General features: G+C 39.8%; 2 protein-coding genes and 1 long non-coding RNA gene across 5 annotated transcripts in view; all 3 read right to left on the bottom strand.

Moving 5' to 3' along the window:
- LOC309492236 (uncharacterized protein) overlaps positions 1-27966 on the bottom strand; it is a 162782-nt gene that overhangs the window by 9091 nt on the left and 125725 nt on the right. The window contains exon 1 of one of the 3 annotated variants that reach the window (XM_082161110.1): positions 396-915. The exons of 1 other annotated variant lie outside the window; for it this stretch is intronic. The gene's annotated coding sequence lies outside the window, so the exon portion shown is untranslated. Of the gene's footprint in view, positions 1-376; positions 916-27966 lie in introns of those variants that run through there. One more of the 3 variants, XM_082161111.1, reaches the window with a different exon arrangement.
- LOC309492160 (uncharacterized protein) overlaps positions 1-27966 on the bottom strand; it is a 129813-nt gene that overhangs the window by 78595 nt on the left and 23252 nt on the right. The window lies entirely within an intron of this gene.
- On the bottom strand, positions 15334-17870 carry LOC309505706. Its single transcript, XR_014208559.1, has 3 exons — positions 17705-17870; positions 16943-16977; positions 15334-16639 (listed from the first exon to the last, which is right to left on the bottom strand). It is a non-coding gene; the product is annotated as an uncharacterized lncRNA (long non-coding RNA).

Genomic DNA, 27966 nt, shown 5'->3' with positions numbered 1-27966 from the left:
TTTGAATAAGTAAATGTAATCTGCCAAAGATAAATGTCGACAATAATAAATAAAGGTAAACAAGAAAACGGCAACAGAAACACTTGAGATCGATTCCCCTCACAGATCTCAAACTTTAACTTGACATTCAGTAACAGTTCTCACTCCAAACATCGAGACAATCACACAAACGAACACAACATCGCTCAGGTCTGAATGAACTCAACATATTCTCCTCATGCTCGCTGCTGCTGCACTAAATGTTTATTTCAGAAGGAAGACGCCAGAAAAGACGCACAAGTATCGCTGTGATCGATGAAAACAATACAGAAATGAGCCTGTCGCTTAATCAAACTGACTAAAGTGTGTGTGATGATTGTGTAAATATGAGAAATACCGTGAACTGCTCTCCTCACCTCAGAAGACTCGACACTGAAACTCTCAATGACGGAAGAGACGGCGCGAGAGAGCGGTGACGTCATCGGCCTGCGTACGGGACACCCCCGCAGCCAATCAGGGCCACGCAGATTCAGCTTTACTAGTAGCCTTCCATTATTATTATTATTTTAGAACTGAATTGACTCCAGTTACTAAAGGTGAAAGGAACTTTTTCAAGTGAAGCACAAAATAGTCAGAATAAGCAGAGGAGGATCACCTCCATCCAGTCTGAAAAGTGTGTTGGCCTGTAAAGTCCGGCTCCGTTTATTCTGTAGCGTCCTAAGACAAATAGTAAAGGCATGTTGGTAGATTAGCACCTGTAGAATTTCCTTTTGTTGAAACCCCAGATAAAAGTAGAAAGCTTCTTTTATGTTTAGATCCATGAGGCAGTTCGACATTTCCTTACTAAAGAAAAAACACTGAAATAAAAATACTTCTACAGAAGTCTGTATTCTCGTGACTTCTACTTTATTCTACTAAAAGCTACTAATTACATCTTCAACAGTGTAATAAGATTACTGTACTATTTTTAAAGAGAAATTCCTTATTTTAATTTTAGAATAAAAAAATAAATAAATTACAGTAATTAATTAATTAGTTAGTACTGTATTACACCCAACACTAATTACGCAATTATGCTGATAGAGCACATCCTGTATTGTACTGTATATTAATGACTATTTAATATTACCTTTAAACTTTGACTAGGCTTGGCATGTTGCATATTAATTGTTCTAGGAACCTCAAATAGGTTAAAATTTAATTGTTGTGTATGTTGTGCTACTCTATAATGATGTTCCAGTTAAGGTCATTCGCAGCATATGTAGGGGCCGAACATAAACTCAAGCCCAGGGGCCCCAGACCTGGGGCCTCATTTACAAAACTTTGCATAGGATTTGCGTCAGAAGTGGCGTACGGATGAAACATAGGACGTGCGTACGCACAGAAATATTCGGATTTATAAAACCGTGCGCACGCACATCCTACGCAGTTTTCCCTTAATAAATCACAATCAATTCTAAATGTACCGCAGATTTTGCGGCTTCATGTCACGCCCATAGTTGCCCATAAATAGTCAGTGAAACGCCCACAAGTTAATATTCATCGATTGCGAAATCATGGCAAACACAGAGGAAAACCAAGAAACGTAACTTCACTCACGTCATTACGCATTGTGATGGCATCATTGCATTTTATTACCATCCATTTGACTGCATCTGACAAGCTACAGATGTGTTATGAGGATGAACTGCATAACATGGCAATATTATTGTAGAACATATTTCACTTTTCTTTTTGCAAATATGTGTTAATTTGCATTTCTGTTGTAATCTTCGTTTGCTTTTGTTTGTTTTACACTGCAGATCGATCAAACAGGTGTTCGTGTCGGCTGTTAATTGTAAGACTTGCTAAGTCTTCATGTTATTTATGAGAGGCAGTACTGCCATTTCTTTTACACAACGGTCTACAGTTTCACACACTTTCACGTGTTTCTTCCCTCTGCCGACGGTGTCGCCATTTCTCATTTCACCCGTTTTTGTGCGTACGCCTGGGTCAGACCTTGCGTGAAGGACCGCACATTTTCCCGTCAAGTTTGCTTTTTATAAATACCAATTATTGCGTAGAAAGCGGCATACGCCTTCTTTTGTGTGTACGCAACGTTTATAAATGAGGCCCCTGATCTTTGTTATTTTTACTCATTGATTAAAAAAATAATCTAATGTTAAAACTAGGAATTTCCCTTGGCTACATCTCAAAGCTGGAGCTGGAGCTGGGTCTGGTGTTGTTTAAAGTTCATAGTGATTGTTCTGACTTCATGAAGCCTCATGGTGTGAATGAACTTCAAACTGACTAGAACAAACTCTTTGAAATGTACATATGATACTGGATATGAAACTGTTAATAATGTAGACAGACAGCAATCTCAATCAATGTCAGTCATGTGTGCAGTGAAATATTTATTAGGCCGGTCACAGACATCTCTGAAAGAGACAGAAAATATGGAGTATGAATATATAAATAAGGCAGACTCGACTGTATTGTATTCTCCGGGGATATCATTCGTGAATATCATCAGTACATTATATATTCATCAGCTCAGCAGGGGCGGCTGGCCAATAGAGGGTGCTAGAGTGTTATTTATTTATTTAGCATTATTTATTTTATAAAGGTATTTGTAAAGGTAAAAAATGCACTGGAACTATATCGATTTAAGGGGGCAAATATTATCCCTTACTGAAAAAGGAGTGACTGCAGAAAGTAATACAGAGGTCAACGTTAGGTTAAAGATACAAACAAAGAGGGATTCAAACAAACAACATATAATAAGGTAGAATTTACAGACTGTGAGCTGAAGAGTAATATTCAGAGAAGAAAATGTGTTTTTTGAAGAGGTTTTTGAATGAGAGAAGGGTGGATGTTTGACGGATGTCTTGAGGAAGAGCCACAATGCTAAAAGACCTGATGGCTCCTATGGTTACCAGACTATTGAAACTGACTGAATATGGCACAGCCCCACCTAAGATATTTTTCACCAGCCGCCACTCACCGATTCGTAAGTTCGTAAAAGCGATCGTACAACTGATCTTAATATCACGGTCTGTTTCCCAAAAGCATTGTGACTTAAAGGGGGGGTGAAATGCTATTTCATGCATACTGAGTTTTACACTGTTAAAGAGTTGGATACCCATGCTAAACATGGACAAAGTTTTAAAAATTAAGTTGTACGTTTGATGGAGTATTTCTGTGCCAAAAATACTCCTTCCGGTTTGTCACAAGTTTCAGAAAGTTTTTTTTCGAGTATGTGTAACTGGTCTGTTGTCTGCGTTTCGTTTTGGGTGGTATGAGAAGAACAAGACAGCATTCGCAGTTTCACCGATCTTTTATTCCTGATATAAAACACATATATAATCAGCCTCTTAGTGAGATTCGCCCTCGCTTTATCTCTCTCAGTGCATCACCAAAGCAAAGAGGAATAAATCACATAGAACAATAAAATGCATATAACAGAAAACATACCTGATATAAAACACATATATAATCAGCCTCTTAGTGAGATTCGCCCTCGCTTTATCTCTATAAAACAAATGTGATGTAAACTCGTCACATGTGCTCTCATTTCACTTTTAGGCCCAGATGCAAAAATATACTTTAAATGGGATGAAATGACAAAAATAACCACACAGATAGATAAAATAATATTATACACATAAATTAGAGTGAAAATATAGGCATAAAAGCAACAATTAAAATTAGGATTAAAAAAGATTATCAGAGCCCAAAATAACCTCACCTCTCAGTGCATCACCAAAGCAAAGAGGAAGAGGAGGGGACAGAACAGGAAATTGTATTGACTCATGACATCACATCAATTAAAGGGAAAGGTACTCATTTCACTTAGGCAGTCATATCAGGTGCATGTAAACGAACAATTTTGTGAGAATTCTAATAAACTATACATACATTTAACAGTACACTTTCTGTACCTGTTACACTCACCCCTCAGAATTTACACAAAATTTCCAGAGTATAACAAAAAAACACTGGTCACTAGAATTACATGGTCCACACTTAAAAAAACAGTGAAGACACAGCGTAAAAAGCTACCCAAATGAAAGGGATACAAATATGAAGAAAGTTGGCCAAACTTCTACACATTTTGTAGGCATTACCAAAGTGCCCATTACACTTTGAAAAAAAATCTCAGACCAGGTACCTAAACAGAACCAATAGGCATTAGAAAATACAAGACTTGACTCCAAGTATTACCAGAGACAGCGGTAAGAAGAAAGAAGGAAAAAAACACAGATCTAAACATGAATAACAGGAGATACAGACTCCATACCAAGTAAGGTTTCGAGTTGAACCATTGACTCAATCAGCCTACGAACAGGCCTAATTACTCTACCAAGCCTGGTAGTGTAACGATCACCTCTATTTAACTCAGCTACAGGATCTTGCCTAAAGGGTTCACTGGCAGAGACAGGAGTTTGGGGACAGGGGATAGCACCAGCCACAGCCACAGTATTATCATCAGTCACTGACACAGCAACTTGTGCATTTGGCTCCTCTTGATTTGACAACTGAGAATGCACCCATGAAGAAGTGCGGACATCACCACACATAGCAACATTGGAAATGTCTGACACAGAGTCTGCATGTGAGAGTTCCTCAGCCTCATTCTGCCCATCATCTGCGTTCCCAGCAGACTCAATCTCGGCAACATATAAGGACTCACCACTGCGTGTTTGCTCGGTTAGACCACCACAGCGTGCTGCATCAGATGTCTGTGAAGGTACACTACAGGCAAGTGCTTCAGCAACCTCACGATCGGAACTAGCCATGTCTGGTTCAAGCAGAGGGAGGAAGTTCACTTGAAGAAGAAGATTCCGATGCACTATTCTCTCATTACCAGCTCTGTCATGGATCTTATAGACATGTATGGAAGGTTTTGAGGCAACAACAGTGTACATGACTGGCTCCCATTTGTCGGCAAGTTTTCGTTTCCCTCTGCAACCCTTGTTAGCCACAAGCACTTGGTCACCAACGGCTAGAGGTAGGCCTTTTGCTCTTTTGTTGTACTGGCTCGACTGATGTTTTTGTTCTACAACAGCATTCTTCTGTGCTAACGCCATGGCAGACTGTAGGTCGCTTACAAGAGATTTTACATACTTGTCATAGTCACAGATTGTCTTATCCTGGAGGACACTGCGGAACATGAGGTCAACTGGTAACCTTGGTACCCTACCGAACATTAGGTAAAAAGGGGCAAAACCTGTTGTTTCGTGTGCTGTGCAGTTGTACACAAATGTCATGGTCTGTATCAACTGTGGCCACCTCTGCTTAGGCCTAGGTGGAAGAGACCTCAGCATATTTCCTAATGTCCTGTTGAAACGTTCGGTACCGCCATTCCCCATTGGGTGATAAGGGGTGGTTCTCGACTTGTCTACTCCAGCCAGTTCAAGTAGCTCAGCAATCAACTCACTCTCAAAGGTAGCTCCCTGATCAGAATGGATGCGTTGGGGAAATCCATAGACGCAGAAGAAGCTGTCCCAGAGTTTCTTCGCAACTCTTTTTGCTGTCTGGTCTTGACATGGGAATGCATGCGCCAGCTTTGTGAAGTGATCCGTGACCACTAAAACATCCACAGATTTGTTGTTCTGATCTTCAGCAGACCAGAAGTCAATGCAAACGAGCTCCAGTGGGGCTGTGGTCTTAATACTCTCCAAAGTGGCTCTCGCTGCAGGCTCTGGAGTTTTGCTGAGGACACACCTGGGACATTTTTTCACATAATCCCGCACATCACGCTCCATGTCAAGCCAGAAAAACCTCTGACGGGTCAAAGACAGAGTGCGGGGCTGCCCTTGATGACCAGCCAGGTCGTGTACACCCGAAAGTGCCTCAGACTTCAAGGAGTCAGGTAAAATGAGTTGGAACTTTTTGTGCTTTGTGAGCGGTTCTTTAATAGCTCTGTACAGGATTCCATTAAGCAAAGAAAGTTTGTCCCACTGCTTCAGAATTCTCAGCACACACTGGTTATCATTGGCACGTTCACGTCTTGATGGTCTGCGCTTCCTGCCGACATAATAAGACACTCTAGCAATGACAGGGTCTTTGTGCTGGTGATCTTGTATGTCTATCATTGAAAGAGAATGAAACACTTCCTCGCCTCCACTTATTAAAGAGTTCAGATGTTCAGCAAATGATGTTGCTCTACATTCAGTTCCTGTTTCCCATTCATCACAGGAGGACAAAATGGAAGACACGTCATCAGCGGACATTGATGTATCCAGCCCAGCATCAAGTGATCCTGTCCCTAATGTTTGCGGTTGGCAGGTAAGACGGAACACCTCTTGCACATTTCCATCCTCTACACCGTGTACTTGTCGCAACAGTTCTGAATAAGGCTCGGACAAAAGCCGCTGACTCACTGGCTTGACAAATGGATCCCTGCTAAGCGCATCTGCCACCACGTTGAGTTTTCCAGGAACATATTTGATCTCAAAAGAGTATGGAGCAAGTTTCGAGACCCAGCGCTGCTCACATGCATCCAACTTCGGCTTGGTCATAATGTATGTCAGCGGATTATTATCCGTCCACACAGTAAACTCATGGCCCTTAAGCCAGTGACTGAACTTGTCACACACTGCCCACTTCAGAGCTAAAAATTCCAGTCTGTGTGCAGGATATTTAGTTTGGCTGCGGCTCAAAGCTTTGCTAGCAAACGCTATTGGTCTTGCCTTGTCTTCACCAGGAGGGATCTGAGAGAGTACTGCTCCTATGCCATCCAATGAGGCGTCAGTACAGAGAAGAAAGGGACGCTCAAAGTCAGGATGAGCCAGCACCACACTGTCAACAAGGGCCCGTTTTAGCTCTTCAAACGCTACATCACAGTCAGGGGTCCAGTCCTGGGAGGTCAACTCCCGAAAAGTTCCTGCTTTCTTGTGACCACCAACAGCTTTCACTGAGCGTTTCTGGCCCGCTGTTAAGTTGAATAAGGGTCTGGCAATGCGTGAGCAACCTGGAATGAAGGATTGGTAGTACAGGACCATGCCAAGAAACGATCTGATCTTTTTTTGTGAAGGTGTGATTTTGTTTTCCTTCATTAAGTCCTCCTTCTGAAAAGCAGAGATGACTTTAACTTTCTCCTCATCAACTGAAACACCAGTACCATCTATCACATGGCCCAGGAACTTTACGGATTTTCTCAGAAAGTGACACTTTTTAGGTGCTAGCTTCAGGTTGCTGGATCTCAATCGAGAAAACACGATCTCCAACCGCTTCAGTGCCTCCTCTTCAGAAGGTGCAAAGACCAGCAAGTCATCAAGGTAGCAGAGAAGACTGGAAAAGTTAAGGTCTCCAAAAATGCTGAGCATCATGCGCATGAAAGACGCGGGGCTATTGCAAAGGCCTTGAGGGAGACGATTATATTCATACAAGCCCATTGGTGTTGTGAAGGCAGTGTATCTTCGGTCAGACTCATGGAGTGGTATGTTATAAAATCCTGACGTTAAGTCCATGGTGCTGAAAAGGGCATTACCACCCAAGGCTGCGAGACAGTCAGCTTGATGGGGCAGAGGATGGGCGTCCTTGAAGGTTTTAGCATTCAGCCAACGAAAATCAGTGCAGACCCTCAGATTACCGTCTTTTTTCCAGACCATCACTAAAGGTGACGCATATTCACTGACAGACTTGCGAATTATGTTTTTCTCCTCCATCTCTGACAACACTTCTCTCAATTTTTGATAGTGGGCAGGTGGGATGCGGCGATAGGGCAGACGGAATGGGCGCTCATCATAAAGATGGATCCTGTGCACAAAATCCTTTGTTTCTCCACAATCCAGCTTATCCTTCGAGAAAACATCCTGGTAGGACACAAGAAGATCCGTCAATTTCCTCTTCCAGACCTCAGAAACCTCACATCCATCAATGTCAATATCTTTTAGACCACAGTCTCCCAGCAATCGTGCAAGATCAGAGGATGAAGCAGTTTTAAGGGGTATTGACTCAGAAACGTGACAATGGGTTTTACTTAAGCCCTGAAAGACTGTGAGATCCTCCACAGCTAGACAAGAGGAAACATCGGCCAGTTTAGTGTTGCGGTGAAGCGTCACTGATGTTGGATTAGGGTTAAGTATCTTCATTGGCACCCATCGATTGCCCCACATTGGGGTTACTGCTCGTCCAACAAGGATGTTTCTAGGCGCTGAACGTGCAGTGGTTGGCTCAACAATTATAGTACTTCCTGGAGAAACAGGCACATTAGCGGGCAATTTGCCCCAAACAAGATGCTCACATTTGGGAAGTAGAGTGACTGCCTGACAGAGTTTCACAGTTCCAAGTTTATCAGGCTGTTGAGGCCCAGACCATCGGGAAATACAACTCAGAAGCTCAAGGAATTGCTCACACTCAGGATTATTGTTATTGCAGGAAAGAAGCTCCCAGTACTTGTCATGCGATTTCATCTTCTGCACAACACATTTGATCACATTACTTCCAATTATGAACTCATCTCTTTGTCCTGGCACCACAAGAGTAGGAACAACAAACTTGAATCCATAGACTTCAATCTCCAAGTCGTATGTACACTTTGGCTGAATCGTTAGGCCGCCACAGCCAACCAGGACCACATTACTTGCAATCCCTTGAGGTGGTGGAAGAAGACCATCAACTTGCAGCTTGGACTCACCCTCTTCACTAAGCGTGCAGGCCATACTACCAGAATCCAGTAACCCCTTTAATGTGTAACGTCCACTAACCGTCACAGGAGCATAAAACAACTCACTTGCCCCATCAACTCTTTGAGACCCCACATATAACACGGTTTTGTCTTCTGGCAATAGTTTGCAGCTGTTAACAAAAACATTTTGCACATCTTCTGTGAGGGAGGTTTTAAGAAAACTGCCCATGCTACCCCTCTCGTCGCATGGGCTCTTTAGTTTAACTGAGCAGTATCAGAGGGAGCCGCAGGGCATGCAGCCTTAGGACAGTCATTCTTAAAGTGGCCGGGCTTGAGACAGTGACGACAGAGCCTTTGACGTCTACAATGTTCATACGTCGTGTGTTCCTTGGATCTACAGACCCTACATGCAGTGCTTAAGTTGGCTTTGAAATCTGGAGTTTTAATTGGGTGAGCCTGACCGGAAGAAGTTAAAGAGGCAGTGCACAATGACAGGACTCTATCCATCATGCCAACGATGTGCTGAAGGCTGGTATCTGGAGAGAACGGAACAGCATATGGATTAAGATGGCTTACAGGGGTAAGTGACTGGGCTGGCATGGAAACAGGCTGCTGAGGAGAACTGGGCATGGAAACTGGCTGCTGAGGAGAACTGGGCATGGAAACTGGCTGCTGAGGAGAGCTGGGCATGGAAACTGGCTGCTGAGGAGAGCTGGGCATGGAAGTGGGGCCTGCCATAACAGTGCACTGGTTGCTTGCTGACAAGGACATTGTGTGCTGCATCCTTGAAGAGACTCTCTTTAGTTCCCTCTGATGACTATCCAAGCGCTCTTGGACCTCAGCGGCGCTCCACTTCTCAGCTGGCTTAAACTGAAAAGACATAGCAAGACTTGGGTCTGGGCAATGTGAAATAAACATCATGACTGCTTCAGCAGCGGGATCCTCGACACTCTTATTTCGTCTACGCAAGCACTCATTAGCAACATCTATGGACTTGTTAAGCCGTATCCAGTAATCCATGGGGCTTTCATCTGCTCTAGGGACAGTGTTATAGAAGTCAGCCATAGGCATGTTAGAGTAAGACAACTCACTGAAGTTTCGTTTGAGTATGTCAAACACTGCATTTGGTAGCCCACTGGCACTCAGTTCAGGTCGGCTTCGCAGGGACACCTTAACTATATCTCTCGCTTTGCCAGCCAATCTGCTCAGGATGAGATCAGAGACATCAGTTTGCGTTTTGCATTTTGTTCTGTTCAAATAGCTGTACATCATATCTTCCCACTCGTGCACAGTAAATGAATCACTCTTATCTCCCCTGAAGAATGGCGGAGGTGGTGCATCTTGCTGTACTATCACCTTGAGGCTAGATTTATCAATGTCCTCATTGGAGTGCTGAGACTGGCACGGTGGATTAGGCTGTACTGGGCTGGGCTGGCGCGCAAGGTTAAGGCTGGCTGAAATACTCTCTCCTATTTTCTGAGCCAGATCTGAAATGATGCCCCCTAATGACTCAGGAGTAACGACACGTTCGATATCAGGGCGTATGATTGGGGTGGAGCTAGCTGCTGGACCTACAGAAACACCAATCGCTGAATCAGCTGTGCGCACATGGTCAAGTCCCAAATTAGCTAATGCTCTCCCTCTCCCATAACAACGTGTAAATTCAGAAACCCCCTCATTTCGATACATTTCAGGTCCACTGCCTCTGCCCAAAGGAAAAGTGACATTAGATTGTTTCACAGGACTGAAATCGTCTTTGCCAGTATCCTCAAACATGCTTCAATTTGTAAAGTGAATCAGATAAAACATGTAAAAATTACAGCAAATTATGTTACAAACAGTGTAACCTTAAATGATGAAAAATTCAAGCATACTTCAAATATGCAAGTAAATATATGAAATCAAACGACTCAAAATAAAACACTTCAATATCAAAATTCTGATGAAAATAAAATTTCCCTTCTCAAAATCAAATATATAATTTTCCTTGTTTAAAATGCATCAACACTCATTGATTATATACTGTACAGATAAAGGATACGATGCATGAAGGACATTGAAGCGTCCCGCTGTGCTTATCACAGTCTCTGTCGTTCAGAATGCACCAACGACCAACGAAAGTGCTCCGGAGAAACAGGAAGTCAATAGCTCTTTACCGTTCCTTTAAGATGCAACAGTTCGTCCCACGATGTCACTCAATGTTCATCTCACACACGCGCACTCCTTATGCGCGAGCACGAACCCGCCACGAGCGTTTGCGATGAGGAAGGAGATCGGCGAAGCAGGCGAGCCGTCACGCACAATGAAGATTGTCACGCACAATGATCACGGCACCAAGTGTAACTGGTCTGTTGTCTGCGTTGTGTTTTGGGTGGTATGAGAAGAACAAGACAGCATTCGCAGTTTCACCGATCTTTTATTCCTGATATAAAACACATATATAATCAGCCTCTTAGTGAGATTCGCCCTCGCTTTATCTCTCTCAGTGCATCACCAAAGCAAAGAGGAATAAATCACATAGAACAATAAAATGCATATAACAGAAAACATACCTGATATAAAACACATATATAATCAGCCTCTTAGTGAGATTCGCCCTCGCTTTATCTCTATAAAACAAATGTGATGTAAACTCGTCACATGTGCTCTCATTTCACTTTTAGGCCCAGATGCAAAAATATACTTTAAATGGGATGAAATGACAAAAATAACCACACAGATAGATAAAATAATATTATACACATAAATTAGAGTGAAAATATAGGCATAAAAGCAACAATTAAAATTAGGATTAAAAAAGATTATCAGAGCCCAAAATAACCTCACCTCTCAGTGCATCACCAAAGCAAAGAGGAAGAGGAGGGGACAGAACAGGAAATTGTATTGACTCATGACATCACATCAATTAAAGGGAAAGGTACTCATTTCACTTAGGCAGTCATATCAGGTGCATGTAAACGAACAATTTTGTGAGAATTCTAATAAACTATACATACATTTAACAGTACACTTTCTGTACCTGTTACATATGGGCCTGTGTGACGTCAGATGGGGCGTAATATCCTTATACGGGTCCTAAGGGCACTTCTCCCGGAAGGGCGCGCGCGCACCCGTAGACCAGAGTGAGAGAGCAAAAGCAGTACGCCCATCAAAGCGGTCACAGGACTTTGTTTGTTCCCTGCATTTCGACGATGATTGTTTTATAAACAAGGCCCAGTTCGACGCCGGATTTGCAGATCATCTAATTCTTAAGGATGGAGCAGTCCCAACGATAAAGGTTAACGGTCGTGCGTTGGAACCGTGAGTAAAACTGCTTCAAATGTCTGTGTGTTCTTAGTCCAGCCGCTCGTTTTTTTCCGGAAAGACATGGAACAGCCTATCTTTCTTTTATAAATATAATAAAACTAAAGACTTTTTGGAGATATGAAGGATGCAATACTACTCTATAGGTACTCAAGATTAACATGAGATTGACTGAAACTGAGTGTTTCACCCCCCCTTTAAGTAGCACTTGAAAATCATTGTAGATCTGATAGTTCCTCTGAGTATGAAGGACCTGACTCAGGTTGAGTTACCCCTACTCCTCCATGGATGCATATGCCACCACAAATGCCATCTGAAGCACTTGTGCCAAGTACTGGCCTATTCTTCCTCTGCTGTGAGAAGGGGGGACTCATTGGGCCCAGTACCTGTTTTATTAAATGTTGTCCTCTGCAGTGCCCTTTTCCTTTTAGCAAGCCCTGCCACTTCTTCCTGACCTACCTTTTATAGATTATTGGCCTCATAGAAAATGCACATCAGATGAAAACAACTAGAAAAAAAAGTTTGTTGAGACAAACTTTAAGTTGGCTTGAGAAAGCTGGACCAGAGAGTTTAAAATAGTTTGAAATTTAATGTAGTTTAAAGTTTGATAGAATAGTTAGAAAGAAAAAAGATTAGTTAGAAAGAAAAAGATAGATGAGTTGAGTAGATGAGAATGATAGATAGATTAGAAATAATTATTATAAAGAAAGAAAGATTAGTTAGAAAGAAAGAAAAGTTAGAAAGAAAGAAATATCAATTAGAAAGAAAGAAAGAAAGATTAGTTAGAAAGAAAGAAATATAGATTATTTAGAAAGAAAGAAAGATTAGTTAGAAAGAAAGAAAAGTTAGAAAGATAGATGAGTTACGAAGAGAAAGAAATATAGATTAGTTATAAATAAAGATAGATTAGTTAGAAAGAAAGAAAGAAAGATAGATTAGTTAGAAATATAGATTAGTTGGAAAGAAAGAAAGATTGATTAGAAAGAAAGAAAGAAAGAAAGAAAGAAAGAAAGAAAGAAAGAAAGAAAGAAAGAAAGATTAGTTTGAAAGAAAAAAGATTAGTTAGAAAGAAAGATCGATTAGTTAAAAAGATAGATAGATAGATAGATAGATAAGTTTATTAGTACAGTACATAGAATGGTAGTTTAATTGAGTCTTCGGCTTCATGGAGTTTAGATTTGATTTTTTTGGGTTGTACACTACTGGGCCACCATAGCCAATTTGAACAGTCTGCAATGAAAGTCAATGGGATTTTTCCGAGTTTTAATCGTAATTTTTAGGAAAACCGTAAGTCCGATCAGTTAGAAAAGATATAGCATACCGAGTCAGAATAGTCTGAAGGTCTGAGCCGAGTTTGGAGTATGTAGAGTTAAAGCTCTAGGAGGAGATAGAGTTGTAAATTTGGGTCAAATAGGATTTCAGTAAGTTGGCTTTCTCAAGCATTGACAACACAAAGTTTGCTAAAAAGAAAGGTTTTGAAAATCTTTATTTTTAGTAAACTCAATGTTGTCAATGCTCTAGTTCATATGTAGAGCCCCTGGTGATACTTCAAGCACAGTTTCATGTTGTTTCGAGCCTCCTTAATGTTTTAAAAATAGCAATTTTGATGCTCTCGTTGTTGTGCCCCATTCACTCCCATTCAAAAGGCATTTTGACCGAAAACGATAATACAGTCAAACTTAAAAGTGGAGTTTCCATTCTAATTATACTTTTGCACGACTGTTTGACTTGGCTAGATTAACAAAAAGAGCCTAGGTTCAATTTTGGTGAGAGTTACCCTTTAAGTAGCACTTAAAGCACAGCTGCTTGCGATCGTTTTTGTGAAACGCACGTGAAATGAACACGAGCGTTCGTAAAGTCGCTCGTAGAAAATGCTCGTAAGTGCTAAGATCCATCGTTATCTGGAAACGCAGCCCAGAGCTAAACTACAATCTGAACAAATGATTGCATGCAATATAATTTGATAACATCAAATAAATAAAATAATATAACACAACTGACAAATCATTGGCCTGTAAAATATGCTTTTATTCTGAAATTAGGTGATGCTGGGTTATAAAATGGCATCCAGCAATGTTTGTCAATTGTCGTCATGGACTATCTAACGAAGATTGTCATTATCACCCTACTTGCGAAGGAGACGGCGCTATACTTTCTTCTTTCACCTAATTGTAAATGTTAATCGTGCCTTCTCTGCATTTTACTATCACAAGTTCCCATGGATGGAGTACTCAGTTTCACTGGATTGTGTTTTTTTGTTTTTGCTGTCGCCACTTTTCTTCAAATATCGCAAGATCAGACGCAGCTAGACAAACTATTTACAAAAGTGGGAGCTCGGAACTGGAAAAAACTGTCGGAGAAGCTGAGAAAATACGCATTGTCACAGGAACATTAAAATAGCATGAAGATGTGGGAGAGCTACAAACAGGCTTCGGGGATAACAACACAGCGGTCACAGCCATCAAAGCACAGTATGGATAAACAGACAGTACCTGTACAAATCCCTTAATATAAAACATTGCTTGCTAAATTAGGCCTGCCTTTCGGTATTAGGCATCCATGATAATGCAGAAACAAGGGGGAATTATTTAAGTCATTTTTAATCATTTTTAAGTCAATTTAATGTCATTTGTTTTCAAAATATGACCCTGATTTCGAATCCATGCAGTCTTAATATTTTAACTGCACAAAGCCGAGACTTTCAGAATGAAATAATTGCAGAGCTCATTCGTGAAGAAATTTCCAAGAAAGTACACGAGACAGTTTTCTTGCTGTTGTTGCTGAGGAAGCAAAGTCCTCAAAGACTGAGCAACTTTCTGTTTGCATTAGATACATGGAGGTACTTCAGATCAAGGAGCGATTGATTTGCTTTGTTGACTGTTCCAGTTCTTGTGATGCTGCAGGGATTTCTGGCATTAAAGAAGGATTGCAGTCGTGTGGGCTGAAGGACATTCCCATAATTGCTCAATTGCTTAATAATATGACATTTTTATATAACTGATTGTATTCGTCTGAAAGAAGAATGTCATACACACCTAGGAATGAGTTGAGGGTGAGTAAATCATGGGTTAATTTTCCTTTCCCACATGGAAAGAACCTATATAAACATATATGTTTTAATATATGTTTTGATATATGTTTTTAATATATGTGACATATATAAAATTGGCCGTTTTCCTATATTATATGTACATATATGCACATATATGCACCTACATGTTCACCTATATATGCTCACCTACATGTTCACCTATATATGCTCACCTATATTTTCACATATATATGCACCTATATGTTCACATATATGCACCTATATGTTCACCTATATATGCACCTATATGTTTACCTACTATATATTAGTAAAATTATTAAAATCCATAGCTACTAGGCCTACACTGTAAAAAAAAAAAAATCCCGTATACAAACGGTAAATCTCTGGCAGCAAAGTTTCCAGACGGATTCCGTTAAATTACAGCAAATAACCATTTCACAAAATTACAGGCAAAAACAGTGAAAATACAGAATTGACTTTACAGTCAAAATGTATTAAATTACAGTACATTACTGTTGATAATGGCTTATTAAACCGTGGAAAAACGGATAAATGATGTCAAATTACATTTAAAAAAAAACATTTAACTTTCAAGTTAAACTGTAAATTTAGGGTTTTATAAAGTTATTTTATAATAATGCTGTCTATCTACAGTAATTATCTTTTAATATATAGTTTTTCCTGTGTATAATAACTATGAAGTTATGTATAAAAATGCATTAAATACATAAATTCAAATTCAAAGTTTGTATATTTACAGTTAAGGCATTTCCAATTTCACAACTTTGACCAATCTCTAATTAAGTACTTAATAATAGCAAATGTACAGTCAATTTCTGTTAAATTAATTAAACGTATAAGTACAAAATACCTGCACATTTACAGTATTACTCATTAAACAAACACTGAACATCAAGATATGTGAATGATAGGAAATACAATCTTAGTATATAATTTAGAACATGTAAAAATATCTACATTAAAAGGCAATTGCTGTATGCCTTTATACTCTAATATAACTTATTTTACACATTTACAATTACATTTTATCCAAAGTGACTTAAAAATTAAGAGAACAATAGAAGCAACAAGTGCAGTGACAAGTCCCAGTTAGTGTAGCACAGTATACAAGTTTATTTATTTATTATTAAAACAAAGATTTAGTATTATTGGGTCAAGTGTTTATGAAAAGATGGATCTTTAGCAGTTTCTTGAAAATGTGTAGAGTTGGGCAGGTCATCCCACCAGCAGGGAACAGTCCAGGTAAAGGTCAGTGAAAGTGGTTTTGTGTCTCTTTGGGATGATGGCACCACAAGGCACCGTTCACTTGCAGAACACAAGCTTCTGGAGACACATAGATCTGAAGCAGTGAGTTTAGGTCTTGCTGTAGCATCTGGATCAGTTGCAGAGGTTTGACTGATGCTGGAAGGCCTGCCAGGAGAGCATTACAATAGTCCAGTCTGGATAGAACAAGAGCTTAGACAAGGAGTTGTGTGGCTCCGATAGGAAGGGCCGGATCTTTCTGGTGTTGTATAAGGCAAATCAGCAGGATCGCATGGTTTGGCTGAAAGTGAAACCATAAGCAGTTTTGTCTTGGCAAGGTTGAATTGAAGGTGAAGGTCATTCATCCAGCAAGAATTTTCCATCAGGTAGGCTGAGATGCGAGCAGCAACCGTCAGATCCTCTGGCTGGAATGAAAGGTAGAGATATATGTCATTATAAGTGATAGGAAAACCCATGTTTCTAAATGACAGAGCCTAGTTACAATACAAAAAAATAATAATAATAGATGGGTGGAATCTAACACAATCGTGGTCTTACTGTAGCAAACCCAAACCTTGTGCAGCTCCAGTGGCCTCACAAGGATCAAATGAATATTCACATGGGAAAATATAGTATAAAACAAATTAAATTTTCTGCCACTTTTAGTGCAATCATATGGAATCAGAAGACTCGGCCATTACAATATTTTAAATTACTTCTTCCCATACCTTGTTTGCCATGATCATTCTGCTTTCCACTTGACCTGAAATCACAAATATATATATATATATATTTTTTTTTTACAACTCAGTATTACATTTGCATATGTCAGAATATGTTCCACTGGGACAATGCAAAACCTCAACTGACGTGTTGGCAAGCATGCAGCCAGAATATGGAATTTATCATGTGGTGTTCATATTCTAGCCTCATGTGTTTTCCTGTATCAACAACAAGTACAGTATTTGCTGAATTCGTTTTCTTAACGGTCTTGATAACCACATTAACCCTTATGAAAATTAACTATGGTTTAACCAAAAAAAAAAAAACCTTGGTAACGTTAGGCCTATTTGTAGTATAACTGTGGTTATTAAAAATGGTAATAAAAATCCGCCAAAAACGTGGTTACTATATTTTAAGAGAAGAGTTTTCAGCTTCCAGACAGTGTTTAAAAATGTCCCGCCATTTAAGAGATTGATTTACTGACAGATACTATCGCGTATTAACAAAGATTTTATACACAATTAAACGGACTTTATGTATAACAAGTCTACGAAAGCTTGTTTTAGGTATTTTTTGAGGTGTGGGTTCAACTGATCTTTCTTAAAACAGATGGAAAATGTAAAGATGCATGCTACATTTTCAGTGTTTTGCCTCCAGCTCTCGCCAGTTAACTGAACATCATTTAAAATGCTAATGTTAGCTTGAAAACTGTAACGTAAACTTAACACAAATGTAATATAAAATATCGTTCACATGCAGACTCTTACCTCAGCCGGTGATCGGTTGGCATGATGTCCGCTGTGACGAACCAGGCTCACTGAAAAGGGTGCTATTTCCGAAGAATCCAAACTGACAACAGCTAGGGCTCCTGCTCACGGCTGCTCTCGACGAACACGATTGCTTTGAATTATGAGGTGTCATATTGAACCCCTGTTAATCTCACAATCCACTTCAGGAGAGTAGGCTGAATTCAAATCTCCCACTTGCACTTGATACAGATCCAAAGTCGACTGATCAGCTGACCGTTGTGGGCGGGACTAAACAGCGGAAACGTAATGGCGGCAAATTTGAATCTGCGTCATCGCGTGCGCGCGCGCGCACACACACACACACACACACACACACACACACACACACAAAGCCCTGAATGTGCAGCAACGGAGATTTAGAAAAATATTAATAAAATATACATGAAATTATGGGAGAATAAGACAATGAAATAATGATCAAAATGAGCATCTATTTGCAAGACAAGATTAAAAGACTATAGCCTAAAAACAATTCAATACAGGTCTACTGTAGCCTATGTAGGGTAGGCTGTATGTACAAATACTATTATTTAACCTTAAAAAAAACCTCACTTTAACCCCCACATGCTTAATAATCTGTAAGGACAACATATTGCATAGATGCAGATTTCTGCAGTTATACCTTCTTTTCTTTGTTTTCTAATTTCACAGAAAAAAATCTGTAAAATATGACTTTGTAAAAATACAGACAAGTTCCTTAAAAAACGTAAATTGATGTAAAACCAAAATACAAGCAATTACCTGTAAATTTAATAGTGGACCTTTAAATTACAGCAAATATCTGTAAAATAACAGGCATTCACTATAATGACAAAACGGTAAAATTCTGTAAAAAAAATACAGACCATTACCTGTAAAAGTACACTTTTTTTTACAGTGTAGGCAACATAAATAAAACCCCAAAATGTAGAAATTTACATTATTTACTTAAGAACAATCAAATAGTACAAGAACAAAAATAAGACAAAAAACTGAACAGAATTTTTTTTAATTTTTTAATTTTTATCTTTTTGATCTCAGCTCCGTGAGCTTCGAATTGATAGATGTGCCTATCTGAGCTAGGCATCATGTATGACAGTTTCCAAAGTGAGATATGAGCTACAAAATGACCATCCTGCCATGAGCTATAGGAGACATATCTTGTATGTACATATAGGGCTTATATGTATATATAAAGAAGCAATACAGGAGACCTATATGGCCTGTATATGCACATATATGCACCTCAATTATGCCTATATGTGGCATATATACGCATATATGCAGCATATATATTATCATATATGTGCATATATGCTGTATATATGCAGCATATATGTGCATATAAACTGCATATAGGTTTCATATATGCGCATATATCCTCATATAGATTCTTTCCATGTGGGTTTGAAAGGAAATTTTCATTTTTAAAATGCTTTCTCAATGGATCTGCCAGCTCTGTGTAGTAATGTTGTTGCGTGATCGAGTTCGGTTCACGAGTAAACCGCTGTCTAGTATTGCTCCGAGCGGATAAGCTGTTTGCGCTGGACAGCTCAGACGAGTAGCGTGGTTTCACTCTGCTTTCCTTTGCCGTGTGATGTTTCTCGTATGCGGCAGAAATGGCAGCTCTCTCTTATAAAAATAAAGATGAAAAACCGCACTCTCAGGTTCTATTTTCATACATTTATTATTACCATGCCCTCACAGACGCGTTTCGGCCTAAGCCATCATCAGTGTGTACCAGAAATCACCGAAAAGATTGTTTTTTAAAAGAAACACATCGCAGGTGAACCTCATTCCGCAAATCATCAGCACCTTCAGGTGCATCAAGTTACCAACATTGTGGAAACACCAGGAATAACACAACATACCATATATAATGTCCATGTGACCCTTATGAACAATAAATACAATTTCGAATTACATGATTTCATAAACAATTCAAAGGCAATAATTCATTTAGACCATTAGGGTATACTATTTGAACTGTATAAAGAAATTAATTTCAGAATACATGGTAAATACATTTTTACATGATTTCAATGACAAATAACATGATTTCATAAAAAACAATTCAAAGGCAATTCTTCATTTAAACCATTAGGGTATACTGTTTGAAGTGTATAAATCCAAAATGCCTCTCGCTGAAGAAGGTAACGCTCCCTATTTCCACCCCGTTGAAAAGGTTTAACTAACTCAATGCCTTGAAATTTCAAAGTACAGATATCATGTCCAAACTCATTAAAATGTCTCGCCACGGGTGACTTGATATCATGATTGCGTATGTTACTTTTGTGTTCGTGTAATCTTGTTCTTAACTCTCTTTTTGTTTTACCAACATAACAGAGCCCACATGGGCATTTGAGCAAGTAAACAACAAAGGACGTACGGCAAGTAATTCTCCCTCTCACAGAGAATGTCTTGCCGGTCCGTGGATGTGAAAAGGAATTACCCATAATCATCGCATTACAATTAATGCAACTCCTACAAGGGAAATTGCCCGGATCAAGGGCTGTAAGCCAATTGGTAGGCGAAGTGTAAGAATCAGCTCTAACCAGCATATCTCTCAAATTACGTGATCTCTTATAAGCAAAAAGCGGAGGGTTTTGAAAAGTCTGGCCGATCTGTGTGTCACTCGATAAAATATGCCAATGTTTATTCACTATTGACTTGATCTTACCCGAAAGGGGAGAAAATGTCGTAGATAAGACAACTCGATTATCTGAAATGACTGTTTTTTTCTTAAAAAGTGATTCACGTTCAATACCACGTACCCTGTCCAAACTCAAGTCGAGATTCATATTATCGTAACCTTTTGAAAGGAACCGGTTATATACTACTTTCACCTGGTTTTCAAATTCTTCATCAGTACTACAAATCCTTCTTATACGCAAAAACTGACTATACGGGAGGCTTTTTTTCATAGATGGAGGGTGATAACTTTTAGAATGTAAAAAATTATTCTTATCTGTGGATTTACGATATACTGTCGTCTGAAGAGTCTGTCCAGTAGATCTAAAAACCTTAACATCAAGAAACGATATAGAAGACATACTGTATTCCAATGAAAATCGTATGGAGTCAATTCTGGAATTTAAGAATTCGTGAAATTGATTAAGTTCTTCAACTGTTCCACTAAAAACAAAAAACACATCGTCAATATATCGAAACCAACACTTCAAACAATGATGAAAAATGTTACTTGAAGAATACACAAAGTCTGCTTCAAATTTGCCCATGAACAAGTTTGCATAATTAGGGGCAAATGGAGATCCCATCGCCGTACCTTTCACTTGATGATAAAAACCGTTTTCAAATTTGAAATAGTTCATGGTCAGCACTGTATGTGCCAAATCCCATAAGAACTTTGTAGGAGGTTTATCAACATCTCTAGATTTTAAATAATGTTCTAAAGCACATAAACCTAAATCATGTGGAATATTAGTATAAAGGCTAGTTACATCCATAGTGCATAACAAATCAACATCTGATACATTGACATTCATCAGTTTACTCAAAAAATCAGTAGTGTCCCTTAAGTATGAGGGTAATGTCCAGACAATTGGCTTAATGTGCCAGTCTACATACTGAGAAATAGGCTCAGTTAAGGATTGGCAACCGGCCACGATTGGACGGCCTGGAATAGTTCCCTCGCATTTTTTGTGGATTTTCGGCAAGGTGTAAAAAACCGGTCGTACTGGATGAGTTTGTAATAAAAAGTCAAATTCCTCCTTAGTGATGTAATTGTCTGATTCGCCATCAATCAAAGTTTTTTTTATCATATTAAAGAAGCGACTCGTGGGATCGCAAGTCAGGGAGGAGTAGAATTCCTGGTCTCCGAGTTGATTAAAAAGAGCTCTCTCTTATAAAAAGGCTGCAAAATGTGACCATTTAGTCGCAGTCTAGAGTAGCTGCGGGCGGGAATGGGCGGCTAAAAAAAACACTGCGGGATCGGGAGGTAGCCTAGCAACATGATGGAGATGTCAATAATGGCGCTTTTCCACTACACAGTACCAGCTCGCCTCAGCTCGGCTCGACTCGCCTCGCCTTTGTTTGGTTTTCCACTGTGTAAAAGTTGTAACTGTATCTGCTTCCAGGTACTTTTTTTCGTACCACCTCCGGCGAGGTTCTGAGCTCCAAAAACAGCATACACTCGATTTCCTTCATTGTCCTGTGTGTATTTGTCCAGAATACATGCCGGCCAGGGAAACGAAACAAACAACCCCATGAATCTCTTTAATATTAGCAATACAAATACGTGTTTTTTCCTGCGGTACGGGAGAAGACACAAAATCAATGCATCTCTATTATTGTGCGGGAATAAATTCTCAGAGTTTTGTGGGTGCGGGCGGGAGTGTAACACGTACGTTGCGGGAGCGGGCGGTAATGGTCAGAAATTCGGCGGGCGCGGGCGGGAGCGGGATGAAGAAAACAGTCCCGCGCAGGGCTCTAGTCTAGAGCCCTGTGTAGTGCTGTATTTCTGCTTTACATGAGCGCCACCTACTGTCAGAGAGCGAATTTGTGTTTTTTTGCATTGATCTGAAATGACAAATTAGACATTCCTGTTGGTTGAACACGAGTTAACCCTCTGGGGACCAAAAACGCGCCCCCACGTTTTGCTCGTTTTTTTTTTTTAGCAATGCAAAATAAGTTCAAAATGCTCTGTTAATTCTGATCTTTCATTTTCGTGTTATACATCAATCGATCCTGTTCAGTTTCTATTTGTTTTCTGTATACTCACAATAAAAATAAAGTGTTGTGCTTTTTGCCAAATAAAGAAAAATAAACATGATTCAAGTTCTGCACTCTCTCTGTCTGTGGAGTCCAATTTGAAACGCGTTCGAAAATGATCTGATACTCCACGAAAATTCAGTCAAACAGGTAAACATACCCACGGGCATCAAGCTTGAAATCGCTTCTCTTAAATGAAGAAATTTATATATAAAACAAATATTCTCAGCTTGTGAAATCTGTATTAAAAGAGAGCGATTCCAGTCGAGCTCATTAAAATTTAATGTGACCACGCCCCGGAGAGCGCGTGCTATTGAAACGCAAATTCTGAGAACATTTCAGTCCTGTGAAACGCCCATCAGCTATAAACACAGCGCGCCGTGAGTGATGCATAATATATCCTACCTAATAATCCTGGAGAAAAGTTTCCTCAGAACAGTGCTGATATGAGGAGCAATAGATCCCACTGAGGAGTGAGGTAGGCTAAGTTATCTTTTCTCAAGTGTTAATGTGAAATAACGTTATGGAATAACGTTAGTGTAGGTCTATGTAAACCGCAAAAAGATGAATCGCGTTTCTGTGAGATGAATGAAGGGTACATATTTGTAAAGACTGTTTAGCCTAAATATGAATCGCGTGTCTGTGTGTGAAAGAATAAACCGCTTTAATCAACTAAAATGCTTTGCTATACTGAGAGGTGTAAAAATCGACTGAAATATGTTGAAATAAAATGTCTTTGTATAAGCAACGTATTAAACTGCAAATTAACATTTATATGCCCTAATATTTCATAAAAACAACGTTACAGTCAGGCGAAATATGAAAGACAACATTTTTGTTGACTAGATTTGGGTACAGTTTTTACTGTAGAATATACTGCCACATCAAATAAGCTTTTGTTTAGCAATTTCTGCTCATATGTTCTATATATATATATATATATATATATATATATATATATATATATATATATATATATATATATTGATGGATGTCTGTCTCCAGTTGATGGAGATTTGTGGGATGCACATCCAGGGCACGAAGCTCCCGTTCCACCACATCCCAAAGATGCTCTATTGGGTTGAGATCTGGTGACTGTGGGGGCCATTTTAGTACAGTGAACTCATTGTCATGTTCAAGAAACCAATTTGAAATGATTCGAGCTTTGTGACATGGTGCATTATCCTGCTGGAAGTAGCCATCAGAAGATGGGTACATGGTGGTCATAAAGGGATGGACATGGTCAGAAACAATGCTCAGGTAGGCCGTGGCATTTAAACGATGCCCAATTGGCACTAAGGGGCCTAAAGTGTGCCAAGAAAACATCCCCCACACCATTACACCACCACCACCACCAGCCTGCACAGTGGTAACAAGGCATGATGGATCCATGTTCTCATTCTGTTTACGCCAAATTCTGACTCTACCATCTGAATGTATCAACAGAAATCGAGACTCATCAGACCAGGCAACATTTTTCCAGTCTTCAACTGTCAAATTTGGGGAGCTCATGCAAATTGTAGCCGCTTTTTCTTATTTGTAGTGGAGATGAGTGGTACCCGGTGGGGTCTTCTGCTGTTGTAGCCCATCCGCCTCAAGGTTGTGGCTTCACAAATGCTTTGCTGCATACCTCGGTTGTAACGAGTGGTTATTTCTGTCAAAGTTGCCCTTCTATCAGCTTGAATCAGTCGGCCCATTCTCCTCTGACCTCTAGCATCAACAAGGCATTTTCGCCCACAGGACTGCCGCATACTGGATGTTTTTCCCTTTTCACACCATTCTTTGTAAACCCTAGAAATGGTTGTGCGTGAAAATCCCAGTAACTGAGCAGATTGTGAAATACTCAGACCGGCCCGTCTGGCACCAACAACCATGCCACGCTCAAAATTGCTTAAATCACCTTTCTTTCCCATTCTGACATTCAGTTTGGAGTTCAGGAGATTGTCTTGACCAGGACCACACCCCTAAATGCATTGAAGCAACTGCCATGTGATTGGTTGATTAGATAATTGCATTAATGAGAAATTGAACAGGTGTTCCTAATAATCCTTTATATAATAATCCAAAAGTTGTTGCAGCCCAACTTCACAATCATCTTCACATCCATAACATATATGAAAAATTTCAGTTTGGTTTTCGTCCTTTCGTCCGTCCTTGGTCCGACCCTTTTCAACATCTACTTACTACCCCTTGGTCACATCATCCATAAACATAAAGTTTCATTCCATTGTTACGCAGACGATTTATACATAAAAATGGACTCTTCACTCCCCTCAGCGCTGCCGTCTGCACTTCAAGTTTGCCTGGAGGAGATAGGGGCATGGTTGTCTGACAACTTTCTTCAATTAAATAGCAGCAAAACCGAAGCCATTCTGATTGGTACCCCTCACCAAACCCAGTCCCTTAGTAGTATATCTCTCTTTGGCCATCACATTGCTCTGTCTACCTCTATTACAAACCTCAGAGTCAGACTTGACTCAAATCTCACATTGGACACCCACATCCATCACCTCTGTAAGGTCTCCTTTCTCCACCTTAAAAATATCGCCAAACTACGTCCTTCCCTCTCCCAACCGGATGCTGAGAGATTGATCCATGCCTTTGTCTCCTCCAGGTTGGACTACTGTAATGCCCTCCTTGTCGGGATCCCTGGCAGAAGCCTGCAAAGGCTACAGCATATTCAGAACTGTGCTGCCTGGGTCCTGATGAGGAGGCGCAAATATGATCATATCACACCTGTCCTGAAATTACTACACTGGTTGCCCATTCAACACAGAATTCAGTACAAAATGCCTTCCCAGAATCCCTAAGGGCTCCACAAACCGTGGAGGTTTTCAAGAAGGGTCTAAAGACATTTTTATTTCAACAGGCCTTTTAACTCTCATGATTTTGATTTTAATTTTGTGGTGTTTTATTGTTATTTACTGTTTTCTTTATTTATTTAATTTATATTTGGACTGTTTTTAACCTCCTGTTACTGTAGCACTTTGAGATTTCGTTGAAATGTAAAGTGCATCATAAATAAAATGTATTATTATTATTATTATTATCCACCTCACAGGTGTGGCGTATCAAGATGCTGATTAGACGGCATGATTATTGCACAGGTGTGCCTTAGGCTGGCCACAATAAAAGGCCACTCTAAAATGTGCAGTTTTATCACACAGCACAATGCCACAGATGTCACAAGTTTTGAGGGAGCGTGCAATTGGCATACTGACTGCAGGAATGTCCACCAGAGCTGTTGCCCGTGAATTGAATGTTCATTTCTCTACCGTAAGCCGTCTCCAAAGGCGTTTCAGAGAAAATGGCAGTACATCCAAACGGCCTCACAACCGCAGACATGAGCTGTGTCCCAATGTGAAGGCTGCATCCTCCGAAGGCCGTATTTGAAGGCCGATTGGCCGCATTTGAAGGCCGATTGCGTCACAGCGGCGCGACGAAGGACGTCCCAATTCAAAGGCTGCATCCTTGGAAGGTCGCATTTGAAGGCCGATTGCGTCAACGTGACGCAACGAAGGCTACCCTGATTCAAAAGCGACGCCAAATGCGTCCTTCGTTTCCCGTGAAAGGAAGGATACATAAATGAACACTTAGCGGCCTATCCTACCCTATTCTACCCCATAAGTCATTGCGCGCCGTTGACGACAGCATTTATTTATTTATTTTTAAAGGCGGTCGAGACTAGAGATCGGTGGTGGACAGCAAATTCACATTTAAATGTAAGTATTATGTTTTCATTTATTTAAATGGCTAGCGAAACCAGAGTTAAAGTTTATTATAAATTTCATCTTAACTCCTTCGTAACCATTGCATGGCTTCATTTGTCAGGTAGTTTGAGGCAAAACTTGTGCTAATATTAGTTTAACAACCTATTTGTAATATTTGCACTAGTCTATCTCACTTGTGTATTAGGCTAAAAGAAATATGCTAAAGAAGTAAGCCCACAACAATAAGAAAAGCAGTTGATAAGGCAATGGGGTTTGACTTTTATGTGTTTTTGTAGTGCTGTCATGAAAGCTATGTGGTTTTAACCAAATTTGAGTAGCCTATATAGAAATATGATTTCTTAAGTGTTTTGTATGCATGTCTTGATGTGTCATATTTTGCAGTGTTAATAATGCACTTAAGATTGCAACCATGTGTTAAGCTTTTTTAGAGCAATTCAGGAGAAAAAAAAATACAAAGTAAGAAAGTTAATACACACGTCTTTGCTGAAATGTATTGTGCTGTTGTTGTTAACAAGCAGAGGTGGGTAGAGTATCCAAAAACTGTACTCAAGTAAAAGTACAAGTACTTATAGAAATATTTACTCAAAGTAAAAGTAAAAGTAATAATCTTAATAGTTACTTGAGTAAGAGTAAAAAAGTATCCAATGAAAAAAACGACTCAAGTAGCGAGTAACTAGTTACTTCGGATCATATAGGCCCAGGCCCGGGGTGGGTAATCGGGAGAATCGGGAGGATTCCCGGTGGGCCGCTTCACTTTTGGGCCGGTCGAGGATTTTTTAAAATTTTTTATTTTTTATATTTGTCACGTTAGTTACATTAGGCTACACACTTTCCGCATTCTGACACCGCAGCGCGCAGCCTCTGCATGGGTTGTACCATGAGAGGGAGTTCTCCCCTCCCCTCCCCTCCCATAGAGTTGGTTGGGTCCATAGCCCGTCTTTTCTAAAACGTTTTCTCAGGTAGGCTACCGCGGCACCGCCGGCGCCTACCGATAGCTGGGCCGGCCCTATGGCGGCAAATCAATGACAAAATAAACGGAGCGCACAACTGATGCTGGCGCGCGCAGTAAATGACATTCGTGAGAGGATAACAGATCTACACGCGAGGAAGCGGGAACTCCCGGGCTGAAAAGTGGCCCCACTCCGGCCCTGTATAGGCCTATATATATATATATATATATATATATATATATATATATATATATATATGAAGACTTGATGCAAAAGCCTCTGAGTGCCATCTGAAATTTTCTTATAAAACAAGCATTTTTATCAAGCTCGTATATTTAAATTCAGTAATTTCACTTTAATGACAATTAATAGGTAGGCTACTTTTCATTGCCATTTAACCCTCTGGAGTCTGAGCGTTTTTTTGGGCCCTGGGGGTGTTCTGACATGCTCTGACATTTGTGCTTTTTTCAGTTGCTTATAAACATATTAATGGCAAAGGTGTAAATTCACTCTATATAGCACAAACAGGACTACAATAATATGTGAGCCACATGTATGTACATGTTTTCATTTTTGAGAGAATAATGTTTATGCGTGGTTATCGAAAAAACTAAAAATTAAAATTTTTGAAATAAGGCCACAAAACACATACTAAATATGTGGCAATAAGACTTTTGACTTATGGATGTCGTCGCCTATAGTTTTTTCTTCAAAATTATGTGAAAATAGTCTTGCTTTATCGTTCACATAAAACCATACATTGATTTAAATTGATGTAAAACAGGTTTTGCTTGGAAAGCCAATATGCGAGGGGGCGTGAACGAGGAGT

The sequence above is a fragment of the Leuciscus leuciscus genome (assembly GCF_965113295.1).
Source record: "Leuciscus leuciscus genome assembly, chromosome: 1".
NCBI lineage: Eukaryota > Metazoa > Chordata > Actinopteri > Cypriniformes > Leuciscidae > Leuciscus > Leuciscus leuciscus.
Note: the sequence above shows the minus strand (reverse complement) of the source record. Positions and strands in the feature narration are given on the sequence as shown.